Genomic DNA, 23,296 nt, shown 5'->3' with positions numbered 1-23,296 from the left:
AACCTTGCTCTTCATCCCTCTGTTTCTATGCCACATTTTGCTCTGTTATAACTTTCCAAAAGTTGGGATTTCTCCCCTCTTAGTTCTTGAAGTCCCTGCAGCCCTTAGATATATGCATGACTGTCATTGACAACTCTTTAGGTTGAAATGCATTTATCATCAATACGATACTCAATTTGACAGTCAGCTTATTCATGCGGAAAACCTATAGCTCCCCTCTCCAAGAGCTGCGTGCAGCCTGGGAAGCTGTTTCCCCAGGCTCCCAATTAGCTGCCTACCCAAACTGTCTTTTCAAACCAGATCAGATATCCATGATTCCCTTCACATGTCTCCCCACTGCCTACCACACTTTAGTTTCCATTTCCAGCAGTATCCTTTACAAGCAGCTTGCCTGCCTGGTCATACCACGCGAAGGTTTGCCGGGCTGGTGAACCCATCACGGGGTGCAGATGCTGAAGCTTCTACAGCCTCCAGCTACCGTAACTTCACGGTATCACAGTATCACAGTATGTTTGGGATTGGAAGGGACCTCAAAAGATCATCTAGTCCAATCCCCCAACTTCTTGTCTCCAATTTTCCTAGGGCTGTGGGATGCTCACGTGGTCCATGGACAAGAGGTGTTTCTCGTGGCACGATGGTACCTGGTTGCAGTGGTGGAACCAGAGCAGAGCTGAGTGTGGTGGTGGCTTCCCCACCAGGCTACAGGTCAGTGTCAGGGCACAGGCGTTCCTGGGCAAAACGTTAAAGGAAATTAGTTCTTACATTTCTGCTGTTATATTCCACAATTTTTGTTATTTAAGTCTTGCAGGCAGCCACTCAACTATCCAAAACTTATTTCTAGACAAATCCTGGTAATGAACTCCCACTTAGCTGATGATCAGCTTCTAAAAATAATCACTTTGGGATTAATGATGCAGGGTAGGTTTTTTTGTTGTTTAATCACACTATCTATACACTTAAGTACACTGGACTTATCAGACCAACTCTAACAGGATCATTTGCTGCCTCCCAATAATTACTGTAGTCTCGGATCATAATCCTCAGACTAAAATTAAAGCACCCACCTTAAACCTGCAGCAAAGAGCAGCTTCATGCCTCTGGCAGATGATGCTCTCTGTGCGTATTTGGCCCTGTGTTTTGGAACGTGTGAACTCTTAAATGTACCTGAAACTCAAAGAAACAGGAGCGGTTACTTTTCTCCCTTTGCTCAGCCTGGAAGGCAGAGGGGAATTTCTCTTTGCACTCAGGAGTTTCCTATTCTAGTTTCTCTCTAGTAAGAAACTGGATTATAAAAAGGTTTTTTGCTGCTTTTAGCGTGCTTTGTTTAAGGCAAGAGAATTTGCAGGATCCAGGCACAGGAGTTAAAGCCACACATAATCAAGCTATTTGTATTTTCGTTAACAGACAAGGAAAACCATTGCAGTTCTGAAGCACTCTGCTTTCATCATTTGCATAGACCACATAGCTGGAGATAACTAGGGAGATGCATGAGAAAAGGAGCAATTACAGTTAATCAATAATCCTCAAATGGCAGCAATTAAAATTCTAAAAAGAAAATATTAAAAGGAAAGCAGGCAAGGAAACGGCAAATCATCCATCAGCCATTCAGAGTGTTTCACAGTTCTCAACCTGAAGAAAGGAGGAGTTTTTAATTAAATCATCATCTGAGGACACCATTGATCCTTCATGTTAGACATTTTAGAGTGCAAGAAACAGCTTTGAATGGCCATAATCGTAAAAGATGTGTTTGTTTTTCCCCCAAATGAGCCCCTTGCCTGGCTGTTCAAAAAAGATTATTCTGCTGAAACAGTATGGGAGAGCTCTCTGCTTTTAAATGATCTCATTTCCATCTCCTTAGCTGAGTTAATTTAGTGCAGTAACGTATGTATTTGTTTCCAAATAGATAGCATTTTCTATATAACTTTGTCCCCTGTCCCAAGAAGATAAAACCAGCAAATTATAGTTCAGCAGGGTTTGTGTTTGTTTTGAGAAACATGGCTGATTTTGGGTGTTACCCTTTGGGGTTGCACAAGTGTCCCACTCACTGATGATGAGGAGGAGGGGCTCCCAAATCACCCACCAGCTGGACAAGGCTGGTGGAGGTGGAGCTCGAGCTGGGATTGGACTCAGAGTTGCCCAATCTGGCTCGTTAGGAGACTCAAGTGGGTTCAGGTGGTGGGTTGGGGTGTTGGCAGGTTTTTCTCTGGGTGAGAGGAACACAATATCTTTTCTGCAGAGGCTAGAGAGCAGGGAGCAAGCCTGAAGGGGCTGAATTTGGTATGGTTTTTATTACATTATTGTTTTGGGGTGGGTATTTTTCCTTTTGTGGTAGTGGAGTTGATAGTTTCTTGCATCAAAGAGTATCAACTGCTGTGTTTGGTGCCTGAAGTAATGGTTTGCCAAGAAATGTGAGTGTAACAGTCTGTTTGTTAAAACCAGAGGGAACTCAGCTCTGCTGGGTCTTTGTATAACTAAAAACGTGGTTTATGTCAGGTTTGGTGGTGGAGTTATGCTGTAGGAGGGGGTTGGCTCAGGTGTGGGACCGGGATCTCTGTCCCACATTCCCCCAAGTCCCCTTGGAGGCAGACAGCAGGTTAGAGATCTTTCCTTTATTTAATATCTGCAACTGTATTGAACCTGCTGAGACTGCTAGTAGGAGAGATATTAAGCATTCATGCAAGTGTTTGCAAGGTGAGGCATTTGACCTTTCTCTGCTTGATTTCCCTGCCCGGCTGTACAGCAGAACAGTTAACATGACCTGTTTGTGTTAGAAGGCAAAGAGATTTGCAGTGTCTATATCTAGCTAACTTGGGGCATCAAAGATAGGTACCTTTTGGGACATATCTTCTAGTAATCTGCACCTGTGTTGGATGCTGGGAGCAGCCAGAAGGAGATGTTATGAGGTGCCACATCTGTCCCCTTCCTTCTTGGTGGCCTAAACTCACTGCTGCCAAGCTTTGGCCAGGGAGCAGGTCCTGTTTTTGGGGCAGGCAGGGATTACAAACCAACCATCTACTTTTCCTTTCTTTGTCCAGCTGCTAAATATCTCCAGCAATTTCTCCTGCAGTGTTCATTGTGCTCAGTGCTTGAGCTGTGGAGCTACTCAAGGTGTAGTCTTCACACCAAAATCAATACTCCTGAAACTCTTACTTCATCAGCCCCAAAGCTTTACATTCAATATATGCTCTGGGATGAGTTCAAGCGCTGCATTGCTGTTCATTCTCTGTTTCTTTAAAAATAACTATGTGAAAAACTTCTTTATTTGAAAGAATAAGATTATCTAGTGGTGAGAGAGCTAATTAAGAACAAGTTTAGTTTTTCCATATTGTATTGTGCTCCTCCAGTGACGGATATCTACATCAGCCCTGTGACAACAAAGCAACAAACTAAACCTCATGGTGCAATGGCAGATATTTGGTAAGAGTTGATAAAAAGGCATCATTTTACCTTGGAATGATAACCCTGTAATGGACATCAGGTCTTGACCCGTGCTTAGCCTTTTGCAAGTTGGTTCTGAGATCACAAAAACACGTATACGCAAGTTTAACCTTAAAGAAACAGAATAAAATCCCTGAAATCTGGGGTTTTAAATAAGTTTAGGTGACTTGCTTTGATTATGAATGGCTAATGGCAGTGAAGCAGGAAGGATGTGTAAGGGCTAGCTGTAATGTGTCTGTGGACTTGGCCTTATTGGAGGAGCTGAGTCTGGACTAGAAACCTGGAGGCAAGGACAGATCCCAAACAGAAGTAGATGAAGCCAAGAAAGCGCTGCTCTGTGAGTCTGGTCCAGGAAATCTCTGGAACTGACATCATTTTGGAGTCCTTTAAATGCCAGCCCCTTTGGTCCTGGAACAGCTAACTGGAGAAAAGCAAGAGAAGACCCAGGAAGCATCAACAGCAGCAGGATGTAGAGTGTGTATGTGCGTTTAACACTTCCCAGGACTTAGTCTTGCTGATATAAAATTGAAATATGAGAGGTTTTTGTGGCTTCTAGTTTAGCACTGAACAGATGTGGAACTGTTGAAAGTAAAATGTGCATTAAAATCACTGTATTTCTAGTGATCCACCATAACAAGATGACTTCCCTTGTAGAGCACTTGCTTCATATACACAACTAAGGATGCAAAGGCACTGTAATAAGCAGACTATAGCAAAGGAGCTCATGTTTGTCTCCTCACTGCAGGTAAAACAGCGTTTCAAGACCTGCCTCATGTCTCTGCAGTGCCTCCCTTGCAGCAGGATGGAGGCAGGCTGCTGAGGAGCTCCTAAATCCATACGTAGTTGCTTCCTCAGTTCATCCTTCCCTCCTTTTGGAGGAGGGAGAGACCATTTGGCTTAAAGATCACCCAAGGTCTCCAGCTTGAACCTCCCATGAAGGGAGAGCAATTCTCAGCGTATATAAATCTGTCCCCACTTGCGTGCATCCACATTTGCTGTTCCAGCGTGCTGGCACGGCTGCCTTCTGCTTTCTCCAGAGAAGTTCACAAAGACCCAAAAGACATCAGAAGAATGATGGCTCTTTCCACTGTGCAGGTTTTTTTAATCGTCTCTGGATGAAGCCGGAGATACACTCTCAAAACAGCATCAGCAATGCTCCTCAGTTTCTCCTCTTCCTTTCTGCTTCAGTGCAAAGGTTAGAGCAAGTGCCAGTTTTGCTTTCAACAGGTTTAAAAAGGAGCAAAACTCAGAGGGAGCCTTGCCAGCAAGCTTTGCTTTCCCACCCAGCAGGGATGAGCCGTGTGGCAAATTGTTTGTTAAATTGAATCTCGCGTTCTGCGCTCCAGCAGAAGCAAAACAAGAGGTGCCACAATTACAGCTTCATTCCCTGATTACCTGGCTCAGCGTGGCAGCAATAAGCATTCACAATTTGTCGCTGCATGGCCAATTCATCTTTAAGCTGAAACATGGCTTCTTAATTGTATTCACTAATAGTCAACTTCAATCAAAAATCACTCTGAGTCACTCTAGCTAGACTAGCTGGAGCTCTTAGCACTTGTTTTTGTTGGTTAAGAGACTCAAATGAGATCATTGTGCTTTTATTTATGTATACAATCAGCAAACAGGGAGCACTGGCAGCCATACACACTCTGGGGCATCTTTATCACTTGGTGTTAAGCTGGGGAGACAGGACAGCTGGGATTTATGGTTCGGTGCGTGCGACTCCTTTTTGTGGCTTTTGCATTATTTAGGCAGAGCTGGGCTTGCGGATGGCAAAACTGATGGAGGGGAGGGCTCTTGGGTTTTAATTTTGCAGTTCCTTTTGATGACAATAGTAATAAATTTCAAGGTGTTTTGTGGTGGGGCTTCAGCTTTCATTTACTAGTGTTGAGAATCCAGATGTCAGCAAGCGGAATAAGAACAAACCCTTTTTCCAAGGCAAACGTTTGGGTCAGAGAGTGTGCAAAAATTGTCTGATGGAAGTTTAACTTCTTCCCGTTTTGTGGCAGACCAAGAGTAAACCTGCAGACTTGCAGGTTCAGCAGCTGGGCATGGAATTGAACAAATTTGCTTATCACAAGTCCCATGGACTTTTGTCTCTTGTGAGCAGAGCTGGTGGTTGGGGGACAGCCAAGCTCCCCAGGGCACCAGGGGTGAAATCCAGGCAGAGGGCCCAAGCTGGGGACCCACAACGGTGATGTGGTGGAAGCAGGACAGGGCCAGCAGAGCCTGTAAGGATGAGGTGAGATTTAGCAAGTTCTTCCCTGCCCTAGAGAGGGACAAAATGTGCCTCCTGTACCTGCTTTTCCACCCCATTAAATCATACTGTAGATCGATAGGAGATAAATTACTCTGGTGGCCAGTGGCTAGTTTATGAGATTTTTCTTTATTACCGCTTCAGCTCAAGTGCTACCATGGAGGGAGAAGGATGAAACTAATTTAATTTCTCTTCTGGACAATAATTACCCGGGCATGTAAACCGTGCTGCTAGCTGTACGTCTCCAAGCGCACTAGTGTGAAAATCACAGCTTTTTGGTTAAGTTTGTCCTATCAGAGCTTTTCAGCTCTTCCTGCAAACTCTTAACTGTAAGTACAGCTCAAAGGCTTCAAGATTACTATAGCAGGGAAGAATATAAAACAGGAGTTAGAAGGTTTGCTGGAGGAGATGGGTCTGTGACTCTAAAAACTGCAGCATGGTGCTGTAAGGCATAGAAGAAAATGGCAGGTGCTTGGGGGGCCACACCAAGCTGTTTGGCAGCAGGAGACACGCAAAACTGGGCTCGTAATTCCTGTAGGAACCTTGATGTTCTTTCATATCACAAATGATGTTTTGAGACCTACCAAAGAGTGTTTTTCTTGCTTCTCAGCATGCTGGAAGACTTTTGCCAGCTGTTCTGTTGACCTCTTGAAGCAGGAAAGACAAACATTTCCGTACCATCTTGCAGGCTCAGGACAAGCTGCTTTGCTTTAACTGTCATGTGCAAACACCAGCGTGCACTGCACGTGCACTCTCCCCAGCTTGGGGTTCCTGATAGACGTCTTGTACAGCTGGGAAGTCAAAAGTACTTCCACCAAATAAATAAAGCTGCTCTGAGATTTCCTCCTTCCTGTGTCTGCCAGCATCTCCGGGGGACAGATGATGTTTAATAGCTCTGTTCTCTGCTGTTAACTTCACTCCTGCTTTCTGTGTGTTTGTATTTGTGTGCACTCCATTTTTGCTGTAGGAAACTCTTTTCCGTGCTTCCACCTGTGTTGCCCCTTGCAGCTCTGCTTCCTTAGCTCTGAGCAGCTGTATCCTCCCTCTCTGCTTTTCTGCTTTTCCCTATACTCGTTAATTACTTCATACAGCATCCAGCTCCCTGCTTTCTCTGACCTGCCCATGGCACAAAACTACAGCCTGTGATTCTCACTTCTTGCCTCCTCCAAACTTGTTTCCTGTTGCCTCCTATGCCTAAAACCTGGCCACTTAGCAGCGTGTGAGCACTGCCATGCACCAACCCAGTGAAATATTATAATAGACAGGTTTTCTGTTAGATGATTGCAAATACACTGATATTGGCACAGATTCTGATCATTTCACAGAATGGTTGGAGATTGAAGAGACCTCTGGAGATGATCCAGTCCAACCCACCTAAAGCAGGTTCACCAGAGCAGATCACACAGGAATGTGTCCAGGTGGGTTTGAATGTCTCCAGAGGAGGAGACTTCACAACCTCTCTGGGCAGCCTGTTCCAGGGCTCTGGCCCATCAAAGTAGAGAAGTTTCTCTGCATATTCTGATGGAACCTCCTGTGTTTCATTCTGTGCCCATTGCCCCTCATCCTGTCATTAGGCACCACTGAAAAGAGTCTGGTCCATCCTCTTGACACCCACCCTTGAGATATTTATAAGCATTGTTGAGATCCCATCTCAGCTTCTCTTCTCCAGGCCGAACAGCCCCAGCTCTCTGAGTCTTTCCTCAGAAGAAAGATGCTCCAGACCCCTCATCATCTTTATAGCCCTTTTCCCCAGCAGCTGTATCGCTTGAGTACTCTGAGGTGGTATCAATGGCTTCTCTGTTCTTAGGGTGCGATTTAGGCTCTGACATAACAAAGCACCTTGTTAAAGTTGATCAGAAGAGTAGCTCAATCCCTTCAGTGACTGCACTTCAGGGTGGGAGCCTGAACTGCAAACACTGCTTTGGGAAAGTTGTGAGCCAGGCTGGCTGAGCTGCTGCCCCGTGCAGCTGTCTGTTTGTCCTTCCCTGGGGATCCAGCCTGGCAGGGGATGCAATCGTTCTCCCATGGCTGTCAGATACCGTACACAGAGCTGAGTGGGGTTTCACTTTTGGGCCAGCAGTATCCTTCAGCTTGCAGACTCGGGGCTGAGGTTCAGCCTCTGGTGCTTTTTCAAAGCAGAGCAGATGAAGGCGCGACGATACACGAAAGGCAAAATAATTTGGTCGCCTTATTTGCATGTTTCTGATGCCAGACACACCAATAAACAGAAGAAATGTTGGATAAAGACCAGAGGAGTTTGCAATTAACACATTAAACGGATCTACTGACTGTAGGATCAAAAGCAAAATAGGAAATGTAACACCCATGCAGTGTGACCGTGGCTCTCTGTCGATGATTTGATTTATGCTAACGGCCCATAGGAAGCTGATGTTGCCTTATAAACTCCCTTTCCTTTCATATAAACTGTTTCCTACAGTCTGGCACCAAACTGATAATTTCTCGCTCCTTCTTGTCTTTTTATAACAGCGTAATCTACAGGATCTGATTCCTGCCTTTACTGTGTACTCACTCACTGCTAAACAAACTTCTGTACATGTGCCAGGCAGTATTTTGTTGACAAAAATCACTTTGTCACCAGAATTATATATATGTGCCTGATGAAATGCCTTTAACTGTCAGAATGCTTTTAGTCATATGAATTTACTCGGCTAAATGATATTAGGTGGATTAAACCAAGAATTCTGTCAGACTCTTTCCTCTAAGGAAAGAATTTCATTGATCCTCACTGAAGTGGGAGAGACCTGTGCAGTCAAATGTATGTATTTGATAAACAAGTCTGCCATGGTCTTAAAATTGCTGCAGCAGGACACAAAGATTTAGGGGGGAACTTGTATTAGAGCTCGATTTGCTCACTCACGTGGTGAGGGTTCAAGACTGAAGTTTGTCCGTGAGATGTAGCACCGTGTGTGATGGGGTTTGGATGCCGTGTCTCTAATTGTCATTGCAATGGGTGAGATTTTTTTCCCCTTTTTAACTTTCACGATAGAAGATTGGCAAAAGAAAAAGGAAGTTTTTAAGATATTGTGAGGAGGATGTCAACAAAATGCAAAACCCAGAATAACCAAATATTGCAAATATATTGTTTTTTCTGCCTTTTGAGAGTTTTCTATTTCATCATCAGCTCTCCTGAACATTTTCCTGTTGCCGAGTTAGCTGCTGCTCTGTGGGCAGCAGGTACGTGCTCTGCTTCTGCAGCACTTTTAACTCTCTTGCTCAGTGGTAGAAGAAATTTGGTTTAGGGGAAGAAAGGAAAGAAACTCTTGTTCTTTGTACTCAGAGAGGTCGTGGAGACTGAAAACGCTGCTTCCTTTGAATATAGTGATGCCTAATGATACGCTGTCATCTCTTCTGCCATCAGAAAGCCTTGATTTTACTTCTTGTGTCCTTCTACAGCTGGATGATGGGTGAAAAGGGACCCCCCAGCATTAATATCTGCTGGGAGCTTACATGCTGCTCTCATCGTTAATACCAGTGACCCGAATTATTATTCCTAGTGTGTCTTTAGCAGTCTTCAGATGAGGCTGTGAAAGCCTTTTACACAAGAGGGATAAGAACTGATCCCTTGTTCATCACATTGCTCTGCTTTTTCCCCAGGGCACCAAGTTCATAGAAATCAAGGCACAAGCATTATGTGCCTGTTATTTCTTGTGTGGCTACAGAGCCAGGACAAAAACACCAGTAAATTCATCTAGGTGATTACACCCCTTCCTGAGTCACACTTGGATTAAAGAGCATTAAATTCTGGCTTGTGACTTGCTACTGCTGGCTCTAATAAGGTCCTATTTTTCTAACTGCTTTTGTTTGGTGTTTTGGTCTAGGATTTAGTTGCAGCTCCCTCCGGGTTCTTGGTGTGGCTCTTCACATGGACCCCCTTTCTATGCATGGGCTCCTGCCTGTTTCCCACATGTTCTGCCCAGAACACGTGCAGAGACTTTGCCCCACAAAAAAAATCAATGCTGCATTATTATCTGTTCCCTCTCTGACCCGTGAATCAGTATTTTTAAAATTAAAACTGCCATCAGTTATGTTTGAAGTAAAAAAAAAAACATTAATTTTAAGTTTACTATTGAGTAAAAACAAACATATATGGTGTTAGAGCTGGTGCTGCTCTCTGTTAGGATTTTTTTTTTCTCTTTGCCAACCGATTTACCTCTAAAATAAACAACCAGTGTTGAAATTAAAGCACATTAATATAGCTGATTTGTAAATAAAAAGGAGAGTTAGACAGAGTGGAAACATAAATAGAGACCAAATGTTATAATGAGCTCCTGCTTAGAAAAATACTGTAATTCCCCTGCATGCTCATGGTAACAGAGCGGTAGGCACATGAGCTGGTAGAATAGCAGAAATGCCTTTCCCTAATACTGCAAATGTTGAGATAAATCTGTTATTTGAATACTGATCAATTACATAAAGCATTTTGAAGGTCCGTGGCAATTACTCACTTCAAGGGTTTTCCTGGAAACACTTCTCAGAAAAGCTTATTTTGCTGAACTGCTCTGCAAATCTCCTGCCAAACCCTGGGACAGGGGAGAAAGGAGTGGAAACCTTCCTCACTCCCCTTAAAAAATACTCGAGGGCACGGAGGTGGTTCGAGGTTGTAATAACTCACAATACAGAAACTGAGAGGTTATGGTCACAGGTACGTAATTTAGGGGATGTCGCTGAAAGTTGTTGTTCCCCTATAAGGAGAGCTCATGGATAAATATTAAGATGGAGAATTATTCAGTACAATGCACTTGAGCCTCACAGGGAAGGATTAATCGACGCATAGATGTATTGGGGGTAGGGACGGTGACAACATGTGATAAATGAAACACACAGCAGCGAGAACAGATGTATGCTGGAAGGACAGCATGATAAATGTGCATCTTGATATTTACAGTGCCTGAGAAAACGCTCCTGATCTGATACAGGTTCAGTAACTGCAGTCATGTTTGAGTACGGTGGTGACTTGATTGATTTAATTAGCTCTCATTAATAGCATTGAAGATAGTTCAACAACAAGCAACGGAGAGTCTTGCTGAAGTGTTGCATGTTAATTGCTTGATGATTTGTGTTATGGGATGGCTCTTTTGCGTAAGTACAAATTAGACAGCGAGTTGTTTGGAAACACTGATGTCTATCCTTGCTGGGAGAGGCGAGACCGCTGCCCAGGCTGGCTGCATCGTGCACCTTCCCTGTGCCAGCACGGGTCCTCTGCGCCCTGCCAAGGTTTAGAACCTCTAAACAAGGCTCTGGCTGCAGCCCGCAGGGCTCCTTTCCCCATCACCTCCCTCCCTGCTCGCTTGAGTAGAAAGGACCTTGCAAATCAATATCCTCATTAAAGCTTATAAATTATTCTTTTCATCTACATTGACTCTGAGGAGTGAGCGAGCTGGCCCAGGGAAAATTAAAATCTGCCTCTGTCTAAATCTACTCAAATATTTATTTTTTTAAAAAAAACTTCTCTCATAACAGCATTTTAAAATTAAATTTGGTGCTCTCTAACTGCACAATGATAAAGTTTGGTCAAAAAAGCAAATTTCCTTCCAATATTTTTCATGTCATATAAGAAATAACTAAACTTGATATTGCCTGACTTAGGTGGGAATTACCTGCCTCTGCTCTGGACTTCACTGCTGGTTATAGCTCTCCATGTCTGACCTGGCATTTTCCATGCCCAAAATCTGCTCTGTGGAGATGTCCTCTCTGTCTCAGGGAGCAAGATAAGGGCAAGAGAGCGTAGTTTGTCTATGTAGTTAACTGGTACTAAGAGGTATTTATTTTCCCCTTGCCTGGGTGAGGAGGAGGAACCAGGCTGAGTGTGAGTGTAGAAGATGGAAACATGGGTTGTCCCGGAGGGCTGGACATGGGGAGCAGCAGGAGCCGGATGGTGTTGCCTGATCCTGCTGCACCTGTGGGGGGAAAAACTGGGGTAGAAGATGCAGGTGCGGGCATGTCCTTGCTGGGATGTAATCACCAATGTAACTGAAAACTACGGGCTTTGAGTGGCCAGTCCGAATTCTGGCACTGTGTTTCTTTTGAAACTTTGCTTTGGTGACCTTGGTACTCTTAAAGGAGATTATTTGTGGGTGTTGTGTGCTGCTAACGAACCCACAACAAGAGCTCACTCCAGCAGGGGGATTCCCATGCAAGGTGTGTGTTGCTAGATCACCACAAATTGGAGCAAGTGATTGTGGAGATGGTACATTTGTCCTTTAAAGGAATGGTAGGGCTTGATTTTCACCTTGAGGATGTTTAAAAGAACAGGAGTTAATGGATCTGGCTTCTGTTTGCCATTTCTGTGAAAAACAACATAATGCATTTGTGCATGTTTAGAGAAGGTACGTTACCACGCCTCTTGGGAACCATAATGCTTGATAGCTTTGTAGGAAGATCTGATGTTACAAGTGAAAGGCTGCTTTTGCCTCCAGTTCTGCCAGCTGCAGACTTGCAAGGACAGAAATGCACAAGCTGGTTGGGCCTGTCTTTCACAACTGGATGCAGCTCAGAGACGCTGTATGCTGGATTACTGTGCTGGGTGGGATCTTCCCTTTTGGAAGCAGTTTAAGATACCGTCTTCCACAACTGAGGTTTTAAGCGGTCCAGCTTTGGGCCAGTTGGGAGCCGTTGGTGGGCTGGGCTCAGCGTTCTTTGCCTACATCAGATGTGCTGAGTGCTCTCTTTGCCCTCACCAGCCTCTGCCCCTCTCCGAGACAGTAGGAAATCACACGACTACTTGTCTTCAACTGCAAGTCAGCATCGTATGTGTGTACTTGGGAATGGTTCGTGTAGAAAATTTAACTGTACAGCTGTCCTGACTGGAGAGGGCTGCTTTAGGAATGAAAAGCAGCGTTTAGGAGCTCGCTCAGCTGTCTCTTGGCAAAGCTGCTCCCTGTGAACAGCACACGCTGCTGGAGGACCCTAGGCAAAATGCAAGCTGTGCTTCCCAAAATAACCACTTTTCCCCACCTTTTTTTTCACCTTTCTTCCACACCTGACGCTGCGCTGAGAGGTGGTGGGAGAAGTAAGGTGTGTGTACTGGTGTGTGCTCTCCATGCTTCTGGCAGACCAGGGCTTTCTGGACTGGAGGCTGCATCATGTTCAGATCTTGTCTCCTTGGTGCTTTGGACCCCGTGGATTGTGTAGTTGTTTTGTCCAAGTTATTAAGGCCAAGGCCAGGAAACCTGGGCTACAGTGACAAAGCTAGTGTGTGCTGCTGAGGGGCGTTTTGGAGTCACCCCTCTCCAGACCCAAAGAGACGATGCCTTTGCATGAGGTTTGGGAGGAAGACAGGCTGCTGTTTCAGTGGGGCTGAGAGAACATAGCTATTTCTACAGGCAAGAAGAGACGTGAAATGGCGCTTGTCTTGGTGGCAGGGAGAAATCAGGCTCTGCGTTTAAGGATGCGGTGAGTTTTGTAAGTTATACCTTCTGATTACACAGGTCGCTGAACTTCATTTAACCTGTAGCTTTGGGAACATGATGGCATTAAGAGAGGGCTGAGAAAAGAGTTTCTTTCCTTGAAAAAATGCATAGATGTTGACCTTCTATTTTACCCTGAAGTAAGGCAAACAAAGATGAAAACAGTGAGGTTTTGCAAAAGCAAAACCTGCTTTGTTTTCAATTTATTGTAGCTTTTTTTTACTCCAGCAGATTGTTTTGATACCAAGATTAAAGTGACTCTGATGAAATAAATTCCACAATTATTTCCGAGAGGTTATTTCTATTGAGTGCACTTTTTCAGAGGAGAAACCCATGTGACTGGGAAGCTTTCCACTACATCTGGAGACTGCCAGGTTATCTGTGTTGGGGAGGACAAGAAGGCCCCAGCACTGTCTCCATGGCTGCCCTTGCAGTGTTCCTACATAACCATGAGCTAAGTTTTGGAATGCGAGGACAACTGACCAGCAGGAACTAGGAATCTATCCTCTTTTACTATTTCAAAGACTAAACGCTTGAGTATTGTTAGGACATTTTTGTATGTTTTTACAAACGCACCTTTTCTTGTGTGAAACAACAGGATTTCTGTACAAAATCCACTCTGGGGAAAAAAAATAACACAACTGGATCCTTACGAGTAACACTACTGAATTCCTGAGGTGTGACCCTTTCGCAAACAATTCTTTTCTAAAATACAGTCCCTCGGTTTATAGATTTTGAGAGGAGATAACTGCAGATGGCTGCTTTGCATGCTGTGCCCTTTCTACACCCAACATGAACGCTGTGCTCTTCCTGAAATTGTCTCCAGTCCTGTTCAAATTCTATGGAGAACTTATTTTAATAATAACTTGTCTAGAGAAACAAATTTCATTATATAAGAACAAAAGGGACTCTGGCTTTTCAAATATACAGCCTGCCTTTCTGCCACACAAGGAGCAGGAAGGGCATGAATCCTGCAGCTCCTGACTTTTTTGATGTTTGAGAAAGACCTCGGCTTCTAACACCGCTCAAATACTGGTATTAAAAGCCCTGACTTGATGTTCCCAGCTTAGCAAAATACTTGGTTACTGTTGTGGAGGGAGATGTTGCTCATCACTTTGTCAGCTGTATCTGGGGAGTTATTAGCTGTTTCCATGAATTTAGGATAAGCAAGTTGCAGTGGTCCAAAGATAAATATCAAACAGAAGTTGTTTGAGAACTGATATATATTTTTTTTTTGTTGGATTGCTGCAATACCTTAACTATGGAATGTGTTATAACTTGATAGAAACTCAGTGCACAAACTAGCATGTGTGAATGGTGCTTTTTGACTGAATTGGTAAAGTCCTTTAGCTGTCTGCAGATGAAACACATAAAAGAAGCCTGTCTGTCTAATTCCCTTAATTTCCATCGGTATGCAGAAAAACATCGGGCAACCAAAGGCACATATGTCTGCGTGGCCTCCTCTCTGCTATAAATAGGAAGGTTGTTATCTGCAGCATGCTCTGCCCTTCAAAAGATGTCAAGACTTTCTTTCCCTTTGGAGAAAGAAGGTAACTGGCCTGCTGAATGAAGGTGACTTATTCCAGGCTGCCACTTACCTAGCACTGAGGTTCCACAGCCTGTTTTCTGTCCTTTTATTTTATTGGATAATGAAAATACAAAATCCAAACTTTGCAGTAACCTAGCTCTTGCTTTGATATGTGTGAATCTGGTTACAATGAGGACTCGGAATTTTTTAAAATGCTCTTATTTGGATGCATTTTGTTGTGGTTGTTGGTGTTCTGTGGTTTTGCTTTGGTTTTGTTTGGGTTTTTTGTGGTTTGGTTTTTGTTTGTTTGGTTTTGTTTTGTTCCCCCCCCCGTGTTCCTGAATTTAGATGATGATGATGATGTGCTTTCACAGTTTCCCATGTGAACGCGTTCCTAACATCTTCACAGAATTAATAATAGCTGAGCATAGAGGCATATGCTCAGTGCAGCACAGAGGGAGACCAATTGAAGAGGGGAGAAAAGCTAAGAGCTGCAATTGTGCAAAATAAGTTCTCCCTGTACACTGGGCCCAATCTTTTTCTTGGGGCAAAGCTTTTCACTTGACAGAAATCTCAGCTAATTCTTGCTGCTGCGCTGCCAATTTTTTTGCAGCAGCAGTACTGATGGAATTGCTCACCAGTAGGCTGTGTGGCTTCCCACTGGCATCTCTGCCCCAGCCATCAAATACACTTTCCCCTTCCTCCTCCCAAGGCTTGAACCACTTTACAAGCGTCTAAAAGAAACTTGTGTGTTGTTGAGCTGGCTGCTGTACCTACCCACTCCTTCCCTTGTGTAAGTGAGAGCTTTTTGTGACTGTAGAGGAAGAGCAACAGATTTTAGTCTATCTTTCCTAATTTTAGCCTTTATCCCAGTGTTTTTGGGATAACCATAGTTTCCCGGCAAGACCCTGCTGTCTGTAGCATGTTGCGTGATGCCCTTGTGTCCACACAGCTTCAAGCTGCATTGGTTTGGCAGTCTCGCTCCAGAGAACATCCCAGCTCTAACTGTGGCTCATTAATAGGTTTGGCGCATAAAATATTGCACCAAATATATTATATTCCACAGCTCCAGAGAAACTTAGAGTTGAGTGCTTTTTACTAAGCTTTATTGCAATGCCTCCTGTAAATAGATCAGAGCTGTCTGGCCCCTGCTTAAGCCTTGCTGGTTAAGTGCTCAATCAATGAGAAAAGTGGTTAGTGTCAGGGCCGCTGACAGGTAAAGGCATCACACTGTCATCCAACTTTTTGTCCAAGGAAAGACCTTTGCTAGGAGAGCTCTCTGAGAGCACTTAGACACTCATTGCCCGCTGTCAAGAAGCTGGACTCCAGATTAAGGAGGAAAAAAACCCAAATTGACTGCAGTGCCAGTCTGTGGCTGGGGAGCTGGATGTTTGCTCTGTGCAGTGTTGCTGTGCCTTCAGCGAAACAGGGAGAAAAGGCATTTGCTCTTGTCCTCATAGTGGGCTCTTCCTGAGCATGGCAAAGCTCATAGTCTGTTGTAATTAATGTATCGTTAGCTTGTCATTCCTCTGGTCACCTAAAGGTCAGTGCTTCTACTCTCTCTGGGCTTTTCCAGTTAGAGAAGCCTGGAGAATGTGAAAATGAAACTTAGAGGTGGATTACGGTAAAAATCTCAAGTCTGGGAGGAAGCTGGGCCTTTATTTGAGGTGTGTGATGAGATGGAGGGTTGGTTGTTCTTCCTCGGGAAACGTACATTCAAATCTGCTTCAAAACAGGCACACGGGAATGTCTTAACACTGGTTGGCACTCTGAGTAATTCCTGTCCCTGCTAAACGTAATGTGGCTTCGTAGGGCAGATGGTTGCTCACAGGTCACGTGGCAAAATGAGGAGGCAGAGGAGAGGAGTCCATCCGATCTGGCAGGAAAGCAAAGTGACTCAGTGCCAGGGCGTGCAAAGGAAGCCCAAACATTTTACATTGTTCTGCAAAAGCTTGGCCGTTGGGATCACAGGAACACGCAGCTTTGGCTCTGCTTGTTTATAGAGGGAGCAGCAAGAACATGTGAATTCTGTGTGCTTCAGCGGCCAGCATAATTGAAATCTGTGATAAAATGTAAATTAACAGAGGGGGGAAATGGTCCTTCTTGTTCCATCTGAGGTGTTTGCTTCAATTTTATTATCCAAGGTGGTTGTGAAGGGTGATCCTATGACTTCAACACCCCCCTCTAATACCAAGAGAGGGGTCAAACCCCAGTATATCTGATCCTGAAAAACCAAAACCTTTGACATCATGGGGCCAGGGGGGTTTAAAAAAGGGTATTGTTTTATAATTGATGTATGTGTGTAGATATATATATATATATATATATATGTGTGAGGTGTGTGTATATATAAAGAAAATGGTGACAATTGTTTTCACAGAACATGCAAAATTTCTTCAACAAATGGCATAAAATATGTGCCTGATTTTGCTAATAATTAAGTAGTCCAAGGCTCTTAATTGGACAGATAGGTTGGAGGCCCCGTTTCAACAGGGCACTTGAGAATCCTGATGTGTGAGAAGTTCCTGTGAAGTCACAAAGAGGATGTTCCCTTGACTACAGAGAGATATACTTCAGTGCTTTTCTGGAGAGAGGCCATCAGGAGTCAGATGTAAGGGCTCACAGAAGCCAAGCTATTAGAGCAGTAAAGCTGCTTTAGTGAACAGTCTTACAGAATGGGATCCTAATTTCATGAATAAAGATAAGAATGAGGAGCAGGATGCCTGTGGCTGGAGGAACAGGGCTCTGCGTGTTTCTCAACAGAGACACAGGCCTGAGGTAATGGCATGGGTTTTCTGTAATTATTTTTTTAACTTGTTACATGTCTTAATCTTATGGGATAAAAAAAGTCTTGCTCAGCTTGCTGTTGGTGGGTTCTCCAATAGAAGTGAGAATTAAGCCTGTCCTAGGTTATTTACTGGAACATCAGAAATTCGTATTCTGTTATTCCAGCAGTTGTTGTCTTGGTATGAGGCTCAGAGAGGCTGCAAGCAGTATTCAAGAAACAGGCTCTGTAGAAGACTTTCTAATTTTATTGGTCCCTTTTGAGAAATTACATTCTCTCATCTCCTCCAAAAAAGAGCTGTGATCTCCATCTCCTCCCACTCGGCATTTGCAATATAGCCAGCTTTGTACAGCAGATAATTATAACATCGGAGCAATAATATTTAATCCAGACTTGCAAGGGGCCTGCAGTTCCTTAGAAAAGCCAGGGAACTGCAGTCAGGGTTTTTCCAACTTGAGCAACATGCAAAGACACGGCTGTGTGGGCTCTGTGGAGCTCGGGGGATATCACCCCATCTGCTGAACTAAAGGCACTTCTGAGGACGTATTTTTTTTAAACCCCTCAATCCATAGCTTGTTATCTGGGGAGATGGCAGAGAGAGCTGAAAAATAGGCAGGCATATGTGTCACTAAATGAATGTACCTGCTCTGCTGTGGCATAGTCGCATCAGTGTCACTGCTGTCATCTGGCACCACCGCCAGCATCAAGTGACAATGAGCCTGTCATGCTTCGTTTACCAGGCTCTGATGAATTTGGTGAAATCATTGCCTGGGTTGACGGACTCTTCTCTCGTATAAATAACACAGGAGGAGCCAATGGTTCCCAGTGGCATTGGCATGGCAGTGCAAAGGAGGTGGCTTGTAACCCTTGTGGGAGAAGCAGGTTTGGGCAGAGCTCCCAGCCATGGTCAGAGGGGGCTACAGCAGGTCTGGGAGCTGCTAGAGCAGCTTGGTACAACGTGTCGTAACTGGTATTTCCCATGGGAATTAACTCCAGTTGCTAAAGATCTGGTTTGAGATGAGCAGAGAGCCCCAGCAGTGCACTTTAGGGGCTTAGTATTAAATTCCTAATTCATGGGTGGACCTCGGTACTTCCAGGATGGAAGCACAGGCTTTTAAAACCCAGGTATATGAAACATCCTGAGACATAAAAGACAGGTTGCTGGTACACAGGAGAGAATCTGACAGATAGGATCCAACTCTGTAAAATCACATGCAGGAAGCTGTGGGGCATCTCTCCTGTTCCTTCAGTGGAGACTTCCCATGTGTAGGCTGGTATGAGCTGTCTCAGATCACCGTGATGATAGTGCTTCCTAATCTAATGCTGAAATTCAGCTGGCCTGTAGCCCTTGGAAACTCAGTAAGTGATTCAGCTGGGTTGGGCTGAACAACTGGATTTTGATGCATTTAGATTCTAAGCTTCTGTGGAAATCGATGTCGAAAATACCCTTTGGCATCTGAAATACTTCTAAAATCTGGCCCTAAATGCATTTATCCTGCAGGAAGTGTCTGAGTTGCAATCAAAATGTGGAATTTATGACAAAAGCTGTCCTGTGGTAAGGCATTAGTGCTACTTACTCCAAAATTAATAGCAGATGCAACGCTGGTTATACTGCAGAGAGAACAGGGAAAAAATATATATTAAGAGGGCTTTTTTTTTTCCGAATGAAATAGGTAAGTATCCCAGTCTCCTTTATGTCTTTCTGGACTGTGTTTACAATAGTATTATATGGGCTTGAATAATCAGTGATCTCAAGTCAAGCAGCACCACTTGGATGGTGTCCATGTGCAGTGGGGCACAGCTATGCCTGTCTGCACATCCATTCTTCTGATTTCTCACCATTTAATCATCACCCCGATACCACAAGTTTTGTCTGAGATCCAAGACAAGCTTTGCATCATGCCCCACGCTGGGACAGGCAGAGAGGGGCTGGCTCAGCAATGCCCTTGGCATTTGTTTCACGAAACCTTCTGGTGGGCAGCAGCTCCATGTTTTGGGTGCCCCTTCAAATCCTTCTTGCACCCCCAGTAGGGCTGTGCTGGCTCTTCATCAGAGCTGATCACATCTCCAGCCTCTCCCCATCAAGCAGCAGGACCCGCTGCTTCACCTTATTTTTGGTACAGTCCCAGCGAAGGCAGAGCTATTAAAACTAATTAGATAAATATATATGTATTTCATAATCAGGCAGTTAATTATGGCTTGGGGAGCAGATGGCAGTCCCTGGCATTTAGTCTATTTATTCATAGCTGTTTTGAATTGAAGTATATATATGCTGCAGCTAATTATGACTCAATATAAAATATGTAGGTGATTGTGAAATTAGTTCTTATCTCATCACATGTTATTTGTCTGGAGAGTGCAAGTTGCTTTGGGAGATCAGTAGGAAGGGTCCCGGTGGTAACACTTTTCCCCTCTCCACGGTTTGGGTGGCAGTGCTTCTCACTTGTAACTAATGCTCTTTTGTAGGAGAGTTGAAGCTTTCATTTACTTTTTTTCTTTAAAATATTATAAAATGTTGAACTCAATCTTCTTAAAATCTAGGTGGGTGGTACAAAAATAAGAGCCCTACCACTGCTGGAAAAACGTGGAGATAGGAACTCTTCAAATCATCTAAGAAATACTTGGTTTCTTTCCAGTGTCATCTGTAAAATGTTCACAGGTGTTAGTGAAATATATTATATCATCTTGTCACACACACCCCCAAGCTGGAGTTTGTTGGGGAAAAATATTCGCAGAAATGAAGATTAGGGAAAGTTTGAAAGCCTGTGTGGAAAATGAAGAGGCAGAGTTTGGGCTTCCAACACCCAGTATAATCACCATGTGCTTTTTAGGGTCTCCTCCTCAGCAGGAGAGGGACATCCTGAGCCTGGAGCATTTGTGCTCTCTTCAGTGTCACACTAGGACATCATCAGGTCTAATTTAATTGGGGAGTGTTGAAGGGCGCTGATTCCACAAAAGGAGAACAAGGGAGAGATGAATGAAATGTCAGAGGAATATATCAGCCTGCATACCTGCTGAGCTATGGTGGTTTTTTGCCTTAGCAATTAACTTCTAAGGCATTTAGTTCCTGCTCAAATTAACATTTTCAAAAGGGAAGAAGGAAACCCAACATTGCATCCTGAGGAATATCATGGTTTATGGCCTTGGCCGCAAAGCTTGAAAAGACTAAAATCCGTAGGTACTTACCAGATCAAAACCGAGGCCACAGCATAAAGCTTTTTTTAAGTAAGGAAGAAGTTGGGTTGGAGGCCACTGTTGTTTTCAGCGGATGTGCTAAGACCTAGAATGGTGTGATCTGTATTTTTTGAGCTTTTTCAGACCTGAAAGTATATACGTGAATCAGTCTAACTGCAGATGTTACAGGTAAAATCCCTTAAGCCATGTAGATCGTGACACCGAACAAATAAAAGAAACCATCACGTAAATGGTTAATGAAGTTTATACTACTCTTTTCATGAAGTTATTCAGTCTATACATTCCCAGGTCAATGGTGTGTCTGTCTCCTCTTGCTCACTGTATGTATAAAGATTTTTGGATAAATAAAGCATTTCAGAAATTTTATAACAGCTTACATCAAGTTCTGAGAAAGAAGAGATGACTCTGTTCTTATATTGTGACTGAGTAAGCAGAATATTTGGGAACACGCACTCCTTATACATACAGCCAGTGGATATATACATATTCTGATGACAGGCTGTTACATAAATAATAATGGTGGTTTGTCCCATTTGCAGTAAAAGCTGTGAGACCCAAACAGTGAAACAACATGATTCAATAGAGCAACATGTTTGAGTCTGGTGTGTGTGGTTGGTTGGTTTGTTCCTTTGTTTCCCCCAAGAGCAGTAGTATTAAGTTTAGAATGCTTCATTTCAAATTGTGGACTTGAAAAATGCTATTTTTCATTCAGATTATTTTGAAAGAATAATAAAAATAATCAGAAGTTGTGTTTTCCCTGTAGCTTGAAATCTTTTGGTAAACACATTAGTTCTGATGGTAAAATTATATTAAAGAAAATGTTTATTTTTTCCAGGAAAAAAGGTAGAAACAGAAGGATCCTGGGGTCACACAAGAACTCTTCGTAATTCAGGAGCATCTAATGGTGAGTAAAACAAGAAACTGGTTCCTGAAGAAGTCTACTATGCACTGCGTCAAATGATAAAAAAATAACTACAGGGAATCACTGTTGTCATAACTGCACAAAGACTGAAAAACTGAAAGCACAGTCCTTTGGCATTTCTGTTGCCAGAGTTTTGGGGAGACAGATGTTTGCAGCCTCCAGGGACCCCGGTGTACGAGCATCCTCTGTTAACTCAGCTTCTCCCCACTCCCAGCCCTTTCAGAGCTCTACAGGGACACTGCTGCTCTCTTTCATTTTTGCCCAGCTTTGTCCCTTGTAACCTTCTCGGAGGGATAGAGAAAAATCAATTGAATTATACTTGTTTTGGGGGGATTGGAGAATAATGGAAGCGGTTCTTATGGATGTGACACAGAGTGCATCCATTCATCCCCGAGGCGGGATGAATGGAGGTGCGAATTGATTTTGACTACACTACCTCCAGAGCCAGGACTTCATCAGGAACCTTACAAAATAAGATAAATTGCATTCTACATTGTATAGAATTATATTCTTTGTTCTTTAAACAGATCTAATGCCAAATAATATCCAGGCAAGTTATATGATTAGAGAACTCCTTGGGAATCCTGGTAGTTTCTGATGCTCTGGAAGGGCTGTCTGATGCATGCTGTCAGATTTGCCTGCTGGGTGGTTTAGCAATGAGGCTAACGAGGTCAGCCTTCTTAATTTGTTAAGTGCGTTATGCAATGTTTCTGTCTTTGTGATTTATCTTTATTTTTAATTGTTGTTCTTCTTATTAAAACATAATTTAATTTCATTTTTTTTAAACCAGAACATTTCTGCCATCACATACAAAAATAAAACTGACATAAGAATTACTATATAACCACACAATTATGCTACAGGCTTGTAAGCACTTCACCTGTACAGAGATGCTCAAATTCTCCTGCTCTGATCAGTTCTCCCTGACTTTGTGATTGAATATTGTGTACATAATGAAAATATTAGTCTAATTAGCCTGAAGTTTTCGGCTGGTTGCGATCAATCATTTGTTACTCTATAGCCTTTCTCTTTTGTCTCAGAGTTCTATAAACATCATATCAGTACATAAATATGTATTGAAGTGACTTTTATATTGAACACATATGTCATTTATAAGCATTTGGTGTTCTTATTTTATCAGAAAGATTAAAAACCAACTGGGTTAAAATATCCAGTATTTCCCAAACTATGAGATACCAGAAAGTGGGAAGAAAACCCAAATTTGGAATAATATTAATCAGCTCCTGACATAGCACGTAAGATATTGGGAAGTATATGCAGTTTTCTATTAAATTGCTTAATGGAAGAAAGACAAACAACAAAAACTTATTTTAAGCTGCTGAAACAATTCACCCAGAATGTATGTGTTCTCTATACATACCAAAAAAATTCAAGGCAATAAGAAGAAAGAGAAGCTAAGTCTCCAAATTCAAGTCCTGTGGGCATATGCAGGGTTCCAGCTCCTAGAAACAGACCCCTTGAGCCTTTTTCCCTTCCAGCTAAAACTTGGTCTTGCTAATCTAACACTGATTGTCATAATTTGTTCATTCATAATTGGAAGTTAATTGCTATCACAGTACAAATAATAATCAAATTATTATACTCTAATGATCATGTCATAAACTCCTAGAGAAAGAAGCACTTAGGAAGGAAGAGCTCTGTATGACCTCACGCTAATCAAAATTGCTGTTGAATTTAGTGCTTCTGTGGCATTGTTAATAAATGCAAACCGATGTGTCCTGCT

At 43.2% G+C, this 23,296-nt stretch overlaps 1 protein-coding gene across 3 annotated transcripts in view; it reads left to right on the top strand.

The window, feature by feature from the left end:
• Positions 1 to 23,296, top strand: part of SPTLC3 (serine palmitoyltransferase long chain base subunit 3) — a 191,115-nt gene that overhangs the window by 6,308 nt on the left and 161,511 nt on the right. For all 3 annotated transcript variants that reach the window (XM_065059889.1, XM_065059891.1, XM_065059888.1), the window contains 2 exons: positions 583 to 705; positions 21,466 to 21,534. The gene's annotated coding sequence lies outside the window, so the exon portion shown is untranslated. The remainder of the gene's footprint in view (positions 1 to 582; positions 706 to 21,465; positions 21,535 to 23,296) is intronic.

Source organism: Columba livia, chromosome 3, assembly GCF_036013475.1.
Source record: "Columba livia isolate bColLiv1 breed racing homer chromosome 3, bColLiv1.pat.W.v2, whole genome shotgun sequence".
Classification (NCBI taxonomy): domain Eukaryota; kingdom Metazoa; phylum Chordata; class Aves; order Columbiformes; family Columbidae; genus Columba; species Columba livia.
Note: the sequence above shows the minus strand (reverse complement) of the source record. Positions and strands in the feature narration are given on the sequence as shown.